Source organism: Hyaena hyaena, unplaced genomic scaffold (genome assembly GCF_003009895.1).
Source record: "Hyaena hyaena isolate Hyena2069 unplaced genomic scaffold, ASM300989v1 scaffold_108, whole genome shotgun sequence".
NCBI classification, from domain to species: Eukaryota; Metazoa; Chordata; class Mammalia; order Carnivora; family Hyaenidae; genus Hyaena; species Hyaena hyaena.
The window spans coordinates 857,567-868,915 of NW_024080741.1; positions in this window are offsets into that span (position 1 = coordinate 857,567).

An 11,349-nucleotide genomic window follows, 5' to 3' on the forward strand; every position below is an offset into this window, starting at 1 on the left:
TCTGCAGGTCAGAGGAATGATGCACTCCACCTCAACTCTTCCCAGGACCCAGAGAAAATCCCTTCTTTATTCTGTGCCTTATTTTCTCCATTTTCAAAACAAACAAATAAGCGTTGTCATCAAATATCTACACGGTGTTCTCGAAGCTTTAAAGGGAAGGTGTCACCTAATTACTAAGGTATGTTATTATGCCGAAATGTTGACAAGTCCGATTTTGGGTCATGCCCTCACCCAGCTAAATCAAAGAATTCTTGATGGTTACAACCATAGCCACTGATCATTTGAGTAAGTTACTTGAACACTTTGGCCTTAAACGGTAAGCGAAGTTTAAAAATAAAAAGTAAACAAATTAAAAAAAAAAAAAACAAACCTCACTGAATTCTAGGGTCTCAAAACTAAAAGAAGCTGTTTTAACTTTAGAAAAAATTTGAACAGTGTTTTTGTACTGTTTTCATATCCTTCTTTGAGGAGGGGAAAGCCAGCGCTTGGTGTTATTGACAGCTTTGGGAATGACTGGTATCCAGGAAAACAACAGTATCACATTATGTGAAGATTTGATTTTTATCTCTGAACCATCTCTTTTTTTCTTTTATTTCTCTCTCTTTTAAAAAAATGTTTTTATAACTATCTTTTTTCTGGGGTGTTAAGAGTTAATTCTGGCTATTTCCTAAACCTTTAACCCTACCCTCTTGGCAGAAAAGGGAAGCTGGCTGTGAGCTCTGCAACAGAGCCTATGCCTCAGACTCCTCTGGGTCTGGCATTATGTAAGAAATGTAAATGCTCTGGTTCATCCACATAGAACTTTCCAGAAAAGCCTGGCTCAGCCCCAGTACCTTTTCAAAAGAGGAATAACCTTCAAACTCTGGCTCAGTAAGGCTTCAGACAGCAGAGTCCCAGGCCCGATGTGGAGTTACAAACCAGGTCTGAGTAAGACGGATCTTGATTCCTCCTTGCCTTTTGAAATATTTATCAAGATACGACAAATCTATGAGGATGACCTTCACTGGCAGAGAGAATACAGCCTGAGGCTGCGAAGAAGGAGGAAAGTTAGCTGTCCATTCCAGGGTGGTGAAAGCCTGGAATGTAGCCAGTCTTTGTTAGCCCCACAGTCTGTGCTTACTTCCCTTAGAAAAGAGAATTGAAAGTGGCTAAGAATATTCCTTGTGTACTCCCCCTTCAGCCCTCAGTACTGAAGCTCTGGAAAGAGCTCTAGATGCACTAACTGTCAAGTCCCACAAATACAAATGGTACTGGATGAAAAGTGATATGCAGGAGCCTTACTTGAGTCCATCTTCCTTCCTTCCAGCCCTCTCTCCAAAATGTTCTGCCTTTCTTGCCTCCCTTTCTCCCCTCCCCGCCCCCACCAGGAGTGGACTAGTGGTCACTCCCAGTAGTGCGTTCCCTTCCTCCATATCCTCCTGCTTTCTTCTTGCCCTGGGCCTTGCTGCACTTCTCTGAGCCTGGCCCCTCTTGCTAAAGTCTCCCTCAGGTTCTGCTCACTGAGTCTCATTTGGAAGAAGCACTGACTCGGAGTGAGCAGTTTCACGGAGAAAGGGCTAATGGGGAAGTAACCACTAGAGGGTGACATAATTACACACAAGGGCATTCCTTGGGGACGCGACAAGGCCAGAGTCAGCCAGGCATCTACCTGTGGGTCTGGAGGTGTAAAATCGATTATCAGCATATCTACCCACAGTGTGCACATCACATAGGCCTGCACTCTCTCTCTCTCTCTCACACACACACACACACACACATATGCACGCAAATACCAACCTACCTTGGCTAGCAAATCAACCAGGACCTTCAAGCATTTTGCGTGAAAGCCACACCTCGCCCTGGCCCACTATTACTTACTGTACAGTCACTACCTCATCCACTGTTAACAAATGTTTTCCTGGACCCCTTCTTCTTCAGTGTCATGCAGAAACCGCATCCTAGCAGGGTAGTATGATAAACTTACACTGTGAAGGCAGCAAAGCACAGTGACTTAGAATGTGGTCTCCAGCTAGACTAAGTTCAGATTCCAGTTCCGCTACCTGTTTGGTCTTGAGCAAGTTACTTCTCTGTGCCATAGTTTCCTCATCTGTAAAATGGACCTTTCATCTTAGTTTAGATTCCACTGGTTAGCTGATTAGCTGTTACTAACCTGTACTGGTTAGCTATTGTGAAGAATAAGAAGTCCATATATGTAAAGGCCTTAAAAGAATGTCTAAAACACAGTAAGTGCTCAATAAATATTAGCTATTTTCATTATGGTCAGGAACTGCACTCTCACAAAACTCCCAAGATATAAAAATCACTAGACCCATTTCACAGACAAGAAAACCAAGGCTCCAACTGATTAAATAACGTGTCCAACGTCACAGAACTAATAGGTGATAGAATCAAGATTTTAAACCAGAATCTGACCACAAAATCTATGTTCTTTTCACTCTATCACTGGGGGGAAAAATTCAGTCATCATGAGTTTATGATCTAAAAGACAAAAGATGAGGGGGGAATCACTGTTTTTCTTCTGCGAATTATTTTTATTTTGCTAAAAAAGGAGAGCCTTTAGAAAGTGTCACATAATAAAAGTCTTTACATTTTTAAAAATGTTTATTTTTGGGGGCGCCTGGGTGGCTTAGTCGGTTAAGCGTCCGACTTTCGCTTAGGTCATGATCTCACGGTTCGTGGGTTCGAGCCCCGCGTCGGGCTCTGTGCTGACTGCCAGCTCAGGGCCTGGAGCCTGTTTCAGAGTCTGTGTCTCCCTCTCTCTCTGACCCTCCCCTGCTCACGCTGTCTCTCTCTCTCTCCTAGAAATAAATAAAACATTAAAAAAAAATTTAAAAAAAATATTTATTTTTTTCTTGAGAGAGAGAGAAACAGTGAGAGTAGGGGAGGGGTGGAAAGAAAGGGAAGCAAAGAAATGCAAAGCAGGCTCCAGGCTCTGAGCTGTCAGCATAGAGCCTCACACGCGGCTCGAACCCACAAACAGCGAGCTCATGACCTGAGCCGAAGTCGGATGCTTAACCACCCAGGTGCTCCTTAATAGAAGTCTTAAAGCAGGAGAAAGCAAGCCTGGAGGTAGGAAGTTCGCCAGGGTTGTTGGTGCTGGGATACCAGTCAGCAGCATCGACATCACGGGGGAGGGTGTTAGCAATGCCAATTCTCGGCCCCACCCCAGACCTTCTGACTCAGAAGTGTTCAAAGTCATTTTGATGCATTCTCGAGTTTGAGAACCGTGGCTCCGAGCAAGAGTGTGAGGGTTGATAGTGAGATCATACGTTGAAGGAAACAGGATGGATGCTGCCCTGGACGAAGAGGAGTCTGGGACCCTTTCTTGGTGACTGAATGGAATCTGCTGCTCTTCCTGACTTTCAGAGGAGACAATGAGGTGGAGAGAGATAGATGGCTTGCTCTAACTGAAACATCATTTTATTATGTTCTTGCACCTTTGCTGTGTTTCCGCCCTTTTAACCTGCACATTTCTTAAAAACAGGAAATAACATTTAAAAAAAGTGTTCAACTGTCAGCAAATGTATATCTGTACAATTTGGGGGCACACCTGTGTGGGTCCCCCCCCCCCCCCCCGCCGCACAGTGCATTTATTAAAGAAAACCCATAACACAGCATTTATTCCATCTCTACTATGTGCCAGGTTCTACACTAGGCCCTTCCTATCCTGTGGATTGTTTTTTCCTCGGGGAATTTGCACAATCATTTTGTGAACAGGAATCACTTTCACTTTATAGATGAGGAAACTGAAGCTCAAAGAATTTCAGTCACTTTGCCGGAGGCCACATGTCTATTATAATGGGAGAGCTAGGATTCCAATGCACAACCTTAGACTCCAAATCTGGTGTAGATTTACCTCAGGATGCTGCGTTGGGAACAGAGGTGACTTCAGGGCCTCCCACGTCGCAAGCACTCATGGGAGACATATGTGGGAACCACCCTCGCACCTAGGCCTTTTTTTTTTTTTTTTAAATTTTTTTAATGTTTTTATTTATTTTTGAGAGAGAGACAGCATGAGCAGGGGAGGGTCAGAGAAAAAGGGAGACACAGAATCTGAAGACAGGCTCCTGGCTCTGAGGTGTCAGCATAGAGCCCGACGCGGGGCTCGAACCCACGAACTGTGTGGTCATGACCTGAGCCAAAGTCGGATGCTCAACTGACTGAGCCACCCAGGTGCCCCGCACCTGGGCCTTTTAAAGAGCCAGGCAGAACACTGAATGACTCCTCTTTGCCATCCCTGCCTGGATGTGTACTTTCAAGCTCTGCTGCCAGAGAGCAGTGAATTCGGCAAATGAGGAGAAAGACTGCCAATCAGGGCAATCTGGTTGGGAAAAGCAGTAGCAAAATCCAAACCATGAACTAAAATTTTCTGACTCCAGATACTGGATTCTAATTCCAGATAAATAAGAGTTAAGGTTTCCTTATTCATGAAGGAAAAAAAAACCCAAAAATTCTTTGAAAAGATGACTTTTAAATTAACCCCGGTGCCTCAATAGGGAAGGACGGTAACAAAAATATGACAATATATGTCCGTTATTACATTGTTCTTATGTTTTTCTAAACAAGTAAGGAAAAACCTCTGCCGGTTCTCTAAATAACTTTCTACCCTATGTAATGACCTTCTGTCAAGGCCAGTTCATAAATCATAGCCTCCCTCCGGTGACCCTCTCAAGGGAAACATTTGATTTCTATCACTCTGTTGGCACTGGAACACCAACAAACACATCACTATGAGCAGGCGTTTTCTAGCTCACTGCTTGGTCCTAAGTCCTCAAAGACAGAAACACCACTTCAACATCTTCGTCTGCTTCAAAGCACAGAGCGGTGCACAAAAATTGTTTTGTTAACATTTCCTGAACTACTGAATGTCTGAAAATCCACCTGTTTAGGTGTTCATTGCCCTGGAAATAGCTATATTTACAACACAAGTTTGGTTTTTTTTCAGAGTTGCTACCTGCTTTGTAACAAGTACCTAAAGTTTTTGTTAATATTAACAAATAATAGCTGGTATTGGAGATTATTCTATCAAAGTGTTTATTTTATTTTTAAGCTTATTTATTCATTTCAAGAGACACAGAATGCATGAGCAGGGGAGGGGCAGATAGAGCAGGACAGAGAGAATCCCAGTGGGCTTCACACTGTCAGCACAGAGCCCGACTCAGGGCTCCATCCCATGAACCCATGAGATCATGACCTCAGTGGAAAGCAAGAGTGGGACGCTTAACTGACTGAGCCACCCAGACGCCCCACTATCAAAATATTTCTAACCCTTTGGTTAGGTGCCTGAAAATACGGAAACATACATTAAAGTTAATACTGAAAAGTTGCATATTACAAATTATAACTTACAAATGGCAATCCTACTTCCAGGGTAGAAGGAGGGGAATGATCAGTCATCTGGAGGCGATCATTACTGGCAACCCCTTTCACTCTCATGAGTTTTTCTAGTTCACACAATAAAGCGCACAGCTGCCTTTCGTGGGTGGCACCAAGGGCGAGAGTGCCCCCACGACAGCCTCAGGCACACTGTGAGAGTCCAAGGTCGTGCGTGGTGCTGCCTGCGCACCCCCAAGGCAGCGCTCCGCCCCTGTATGGCCAGTGAATCTTTAGACCTAATCATGTTGTGACCAAGTCTCCCTTCTGGTACTTTGTGTCTCAGCTGAAAAAGATGATGAAATCTTCAGGCGCAATTGTCTGCTGCAGACAGGTGTGCAAGAATGCGCTTTGACTCTGGCAGTGCCACCCACAGTATGTACCCAGAGTAGGGGACCGAGCACTGCAGGCTCTGGCACCCAGTGCTGCCCAGCCATGGACGCTGGCACCACGCCCACTCAATCCAGACCATGAAGGAGGAGACTGCAGCCAGCAAGGGCCGCCCACTGGCAGCCAAGCAGTTCCACGACTCCAAGTTCAAGTTCCCACCGTCTCACCTGGTCCTGTGGCCCACACTTCACAACCAAGAGGCCCAACGTTTTCTTTCAGATACAAAGCTTCCCTGTCCCCAAGTCTGCCCAAATAGCTTCCTTGGGAAACCCCCCTCTGCTCTCCTCAAAGAATTAATAATAAGAATAATAAGAATAAATAAAGCGCACGGTTATCCTAATGAGAGGGCCCTTGCTACCCTGACCCCAAGCCCTTATTTTTATTGTGGTGGATAAAGCCCATGTTTACAGGATATAGGAAACTAATAACCTAGGAAGAGTAAACAAACAAATATGTCCAGGTACTCCTGATAATCTGTTGATATGAGAACAATTTTCACCGATTTTTTCCCTTGTATTACATCTTTATTTCAAAATATTTGTTTTGGGGCGCCTGGGTGGCTTAGTCGGTTAAGCGTCCGACTTTCGCTTAGGTCATGATCTCGCGGTTCGTGGGTTCGGGCCCCGCGTCAGGCTCTGTGCTGACTGCCAGCTCAGAGCCTGGAGCCTGTTTCAGTCTGTGACTCCCTCTCTCTCTGACCCTCCCCTGCTCACACTGTCTCTCTCTCTCCTAGAAATAAATAAAACATTAAAAAAAAAAATTTTTTCAAAATATTTGTTTTGTTTAAATTTTTTTCTTTTTTTTTTTTTTTTTTAAGTAGGCTTCACACTCAGTGTGGAGCCTGGTGATGGGCTTGAACTCACCACCCTGAGATAAAGACCTTAGCTGAGAGTAAGAGTCAGACCCTTAACCAACTGAGCTACCCAGGAGCCCCTATGGTAATTCTATTTTTAAGTTTTTGAAGACCTACCATACTAGTTTCCACAGGGGCTGAACCATCTACAGTCCCACTAACAGTACGCCAGTGTTAAAATTTTTCTACATTTTACCAACTCTTGTTATTTTCTATTTTATTAACAGTAGTCATCCTAATAGATGTGATATATTATTCTTTTGATTTCTATTTCCCTAACAATTACTGATGTTTAACATCTTTTCATATGCTCGTTATACATTTCTATATCTTCTTTGGAGAAATGTCTGAGAATTATCCCCAAGAAACTCTCTTGTTTAGTAATACAGCGAGACCTTGGTTTGCGAGCATAATTCACTTCCGAAACATGCTTGTAATCCAAAGTGCTTATGTATCAGAGCAAACTTCAAGAACCATTGGCTCAGTTGTGATCATGTGACATTCGACCTCACATACTACTTGTATTGCAAGACATCCCTCATTTATCAAGTTAAAATTTTAGAAATGTTTGCTCATCTTGCAGAACACTTGCAGAACAAGTTACTCACAATCCAAGGTTTTATTGGACTAGGAGTAGAGAGAATATTTTGTCAAGAAATCTTGAAGTTGGAAAGTAGTTGGAAAGGTACCAATTTATAAACCTCACATATCCATTGGTATTGGTTGTCCAGACTCTCAGAGAGAGAAGTCTTTCATAAAGATATTATGTTATTACTGTTCTCATTCATTTCAGTTCAAAAACATTTGCAGAGTGTCTACTACATAGTAGACATTGTGCCATGTTTAGAGTTAATATAAAACACATACAACATATTCCTTTGATCCAACACCTATACCAGCTGGACTCTGGGTCACTAGTTTGGGTCTATATTTTATTGAATGACTTTAAAAAGCTGCAGATCTCTTCTGATCTTTCCTGCCAGATCTTCCTTCTCTGAACAAGGAAGTATACACACCCTTAAGTAAGCTTGATATTTGGGTTGGGCCTCTCAATTTTCCCAGGCCTCACCCAGATGAAAAACACTCCCTATCTGAAAATCTAGTTCCTTTAAAATTCTTGATAAAGTTTTGGAGAGACTTCTCATACAAGGCTCTCATTTTTGTTTCTATACAGAAATTCAGAAAAAAGATTCCTTTCTGGTTGCAACTTCTTGAACCATATACGAAAATCGGAACAAATCCTTAGAATATGAACAGTGCCTGTGCCGCCTGCCCCTCTTGACCTCCCCTCTCCCAACCCACACCCAGGAAACCAGAGCATGAAGCAGGGCCATGTTCCAAAGCAAGCTGATGGCTTTCACCTACCACGAACCTGCCGGCTTCAACCGCAAAAATGAAACTGAATTTAGAAACTCTCCTGTTTGACTTGAAGACCAGAAAATCAGACACCGCTAGATTGAAGACAGAGGTAGTTTATGAAATATCCATAGCAGTGACTGGCCCAAGTTCTCTGAAAAGTATCTCAGACATGTTAACTGTCCTTTCAAGATTCAAGACCTACAAGAAGCAATTGACTGGCTTGGTTTAGCTGTTAGACCGGGGTATGGAGATGATGCTGAAAACACAAGGACTTGCTACCTGATAATACAAAAAAATGCTGACAATGTAGAGGCACTGATCAATTTGGATGCAAATAATCCTGATCTTAAGGCTGGTGTCATGGCTTTGGCTAACTTTCTTCAGATTCCACATCATAATAGTCACCTGGTAATGCTTCAGGCAACTCACATTTTGGTCCAGGAGCACCTGATGAGGGATGCAGTTGCTAAAGCAAATCAAACAAAAGAGGGCTCACTGGTTGCTTTAGACACACAGGTTTTGGCACAGGAGATGCAGTTCTTAATGAAGCTGCTCAAAATCTGCAATTGCTGCACATAGAAGAGCTCAGACAGCTACAGACAAAAATTAATGAAGCCATAGTAGCTGTTCAGGCCATTACTGCTGATCCAAAGACAGACCACAGAAAGTTGGACGATGAACTTGTTAGGATTTCAGCTTCTCACAGACTTAAGTACAGTTGGGAACCATGTACGCCCTGGCATGTGTTTGGAACTCAGTTGTCACATTTTTGAGGGAAGAATCCCAGAAAATTGACTATGTTCCAGAGATTTACCATCACTGCTTTTTCTTCAATAAATTTCAAAATGTAGGGGAAAAAATGAACAGCTATCCACAGGATTTTCCATATTGGGATCCATATTTTTCAGATAATCAAGGTCTCTGCTCTCTAATATCCTCCATCCATTTCCGAGCCTAAACCAAAATCCCCAAGGAGTCACTGCATGTGAAAATATTTTAAACTCTGGCCTGTCTTAAGAACAATGCGTAAGTTCCAGGGTTGAGAATACGGACTGATCTAGGCTCATGGCTCTGGGGTGTTAACACTGGAAAAGCCCCTGAAGATTATCCAGTCAAATCACCCTACTGTTACATAAGTAAACTGACACCCAGAAACGGAGACATTTTCTTAATGCCATAAAAAGTTGCCATAGCTCCAGACAGCACAGGGCTCATTTGATGCTACACTTCCTTTTCTCCACTAATGTGCATTTTCTGAGATGCCTCTTGATGCTTATTTTCCTATCTGTTGAATGTGAAAATAACCACATTACTGCAAATCCTTGAAATATGTTTGAGCGTCTTCAACAAAAGACTCCGTATTAATAAAACGCAGGAAAAAGTTTTGCTAGAACTAGGATCAAGTGGCCAACTTCTAGAGAAAGTGTTTCTGGCACCACTGAATTGAATGACTCTTCAGAATTGAGAACAATACCCTGTCTAGAGGAGGAAAACCAGTAAGCTCCTTTTCTTCAGGTCATGCTCCCATTTACAAAGCCGCTCCCCCCACCCCATGTGTGGTCTAGCACTTGGTTTTGTGTTAAGGAGGATTAAGTTGTTTTGGATTAATGCTTTGACATCGATACAAACACATCTACATCCACAGAACAACAACAACAACAACAAAAAAGGACTTTCATGTAGAGTTTAAGGCCAGATACAGTCTAGGAGAAGAGTATTAGCTCAGGTATGGCCCCAAATTATTGCTACAGCCCATCTGGATCACCTAGGTGACTAACAGTACAGTCCATTATTTCAGAAAGGTTATAGAAATCTATGGGCCTCACACCATGTGTAATGTGGGTAAGGTAGCAAACTTGTAAGAGCTTTCGCTTCTGCATTTCCTGATTTATAAACAGCAGAGGTAAAGGCACCTGGCTGGCTTATTCGGTTGAGTGTCTGACTTTGGCTCAGGTCATGATCTCAGAGTTTGTGAATTAGGGCTCTGTGCTGACCTGCTGAGCCTGCTTGGGCTTCTCTCTCTCTCCCTCTCTCTGCCCCTCCCCCACTTGCGTGCACATGGTCACTGGGTCTCAAAGTAAATAAAACTTAAAAAAAAAAAAGATTTAAGAAAAGGGGGGGTGCGCCTGGGTGGCTCAGTCAGTTGGGCGTCCGACTTCAGCTCAGGTCATGATCTCAGTTTGTGGGTTCAAGCCCTGCGTCAGGCTCTGTGCTGACAGCTCAGAGCCTGAAGCCTCCTTCAGATTCTGTGTCTCCCTCTCTCTCTGACCCTACCCTGCTCACACTCTCTCTCTCTCAGAAATAAATAAAAAACATTAAAAAAATTAAAGCAACAAAACCTTGACCTACAACTTAAAAAAAAAAAAGAAACAGGAGAGAGGGGTGTAATATATATTATGCCTATTAGTGAATCTGAATGCACTTGGTCTAACATTGGTCTCTTGGGCAAAGAGAAGTGGCCAAAAGTTAATCTCACATACTGAACATGGAGCCCATTCAAAATTTTGTTTAGGTCTTCAAACAATTAATGAAACCATTTTCCTTTTCTGATGAACAGATCAGGTTGTCCTGTAGCAAGTTGTATGAGCCCATAAGTTCATTAACAATAGGGTCATTTTCTCTGATCCAAAGATTCCAGGTTTGGGAATAGTTAAAAGGAAACTCTGAAATCCTATGTTCACTGTGGGCATTTATCGGTACAACTCTCTGTAAAATTTATATGTAGTCTAAGAAGCTGGTGAGAAAGAAAAATATCATAAAACAAGGCTTTAGGGACGGCTGATCCCTTCTAAGTGCAAAGCAGGCTGAGGTGGGAAGGGCATCTGTGGCGCTCCCGACAGTTCACGGTTCAGCAGCCAAGTGCGGAAGTGGAGGGAAGTTTCGATGTATAAAGCACTCACGGCGGCGTTTGGACACAACCAGAAGAGCTAGAAGGAAGCAGCAACGGATGCTTCTAGAATGAGGGCTGGAGAGGGTCAGCGACAAGCTAAGGCAGAGATGAATAAAACCGAGTTGCTCCATAATTTGAGGCACAAGACTGGAGAGAAAGGAATCGTAGGAAACAGCCCCGTTGGAAGAACTGGGGGCGTGATAGCAGAGACATGTTAAGGGGCATTAGGGACAGTAAAAGAAGGAAGGAGAGTTGGGAGCGATGATTATTGAGTACCACCACTGGAAGAGCGTCTTGCAAGGATAATAAAGGGAGAAGGGTGTAAAGTAGGGGTCGGGAATTGTAAGGGTAAACTATGGGAAAAGACTGCGCAGACGTCAGCAGCAAGGAAAAAAGAGAAGGAATGGGGTCGGGGCGTGGCCCAGAAAGGGAATGGCTCAACAGCGGGCTACGGGGTGAAAAGGAGAAGGGTGGGGAAGAGCCC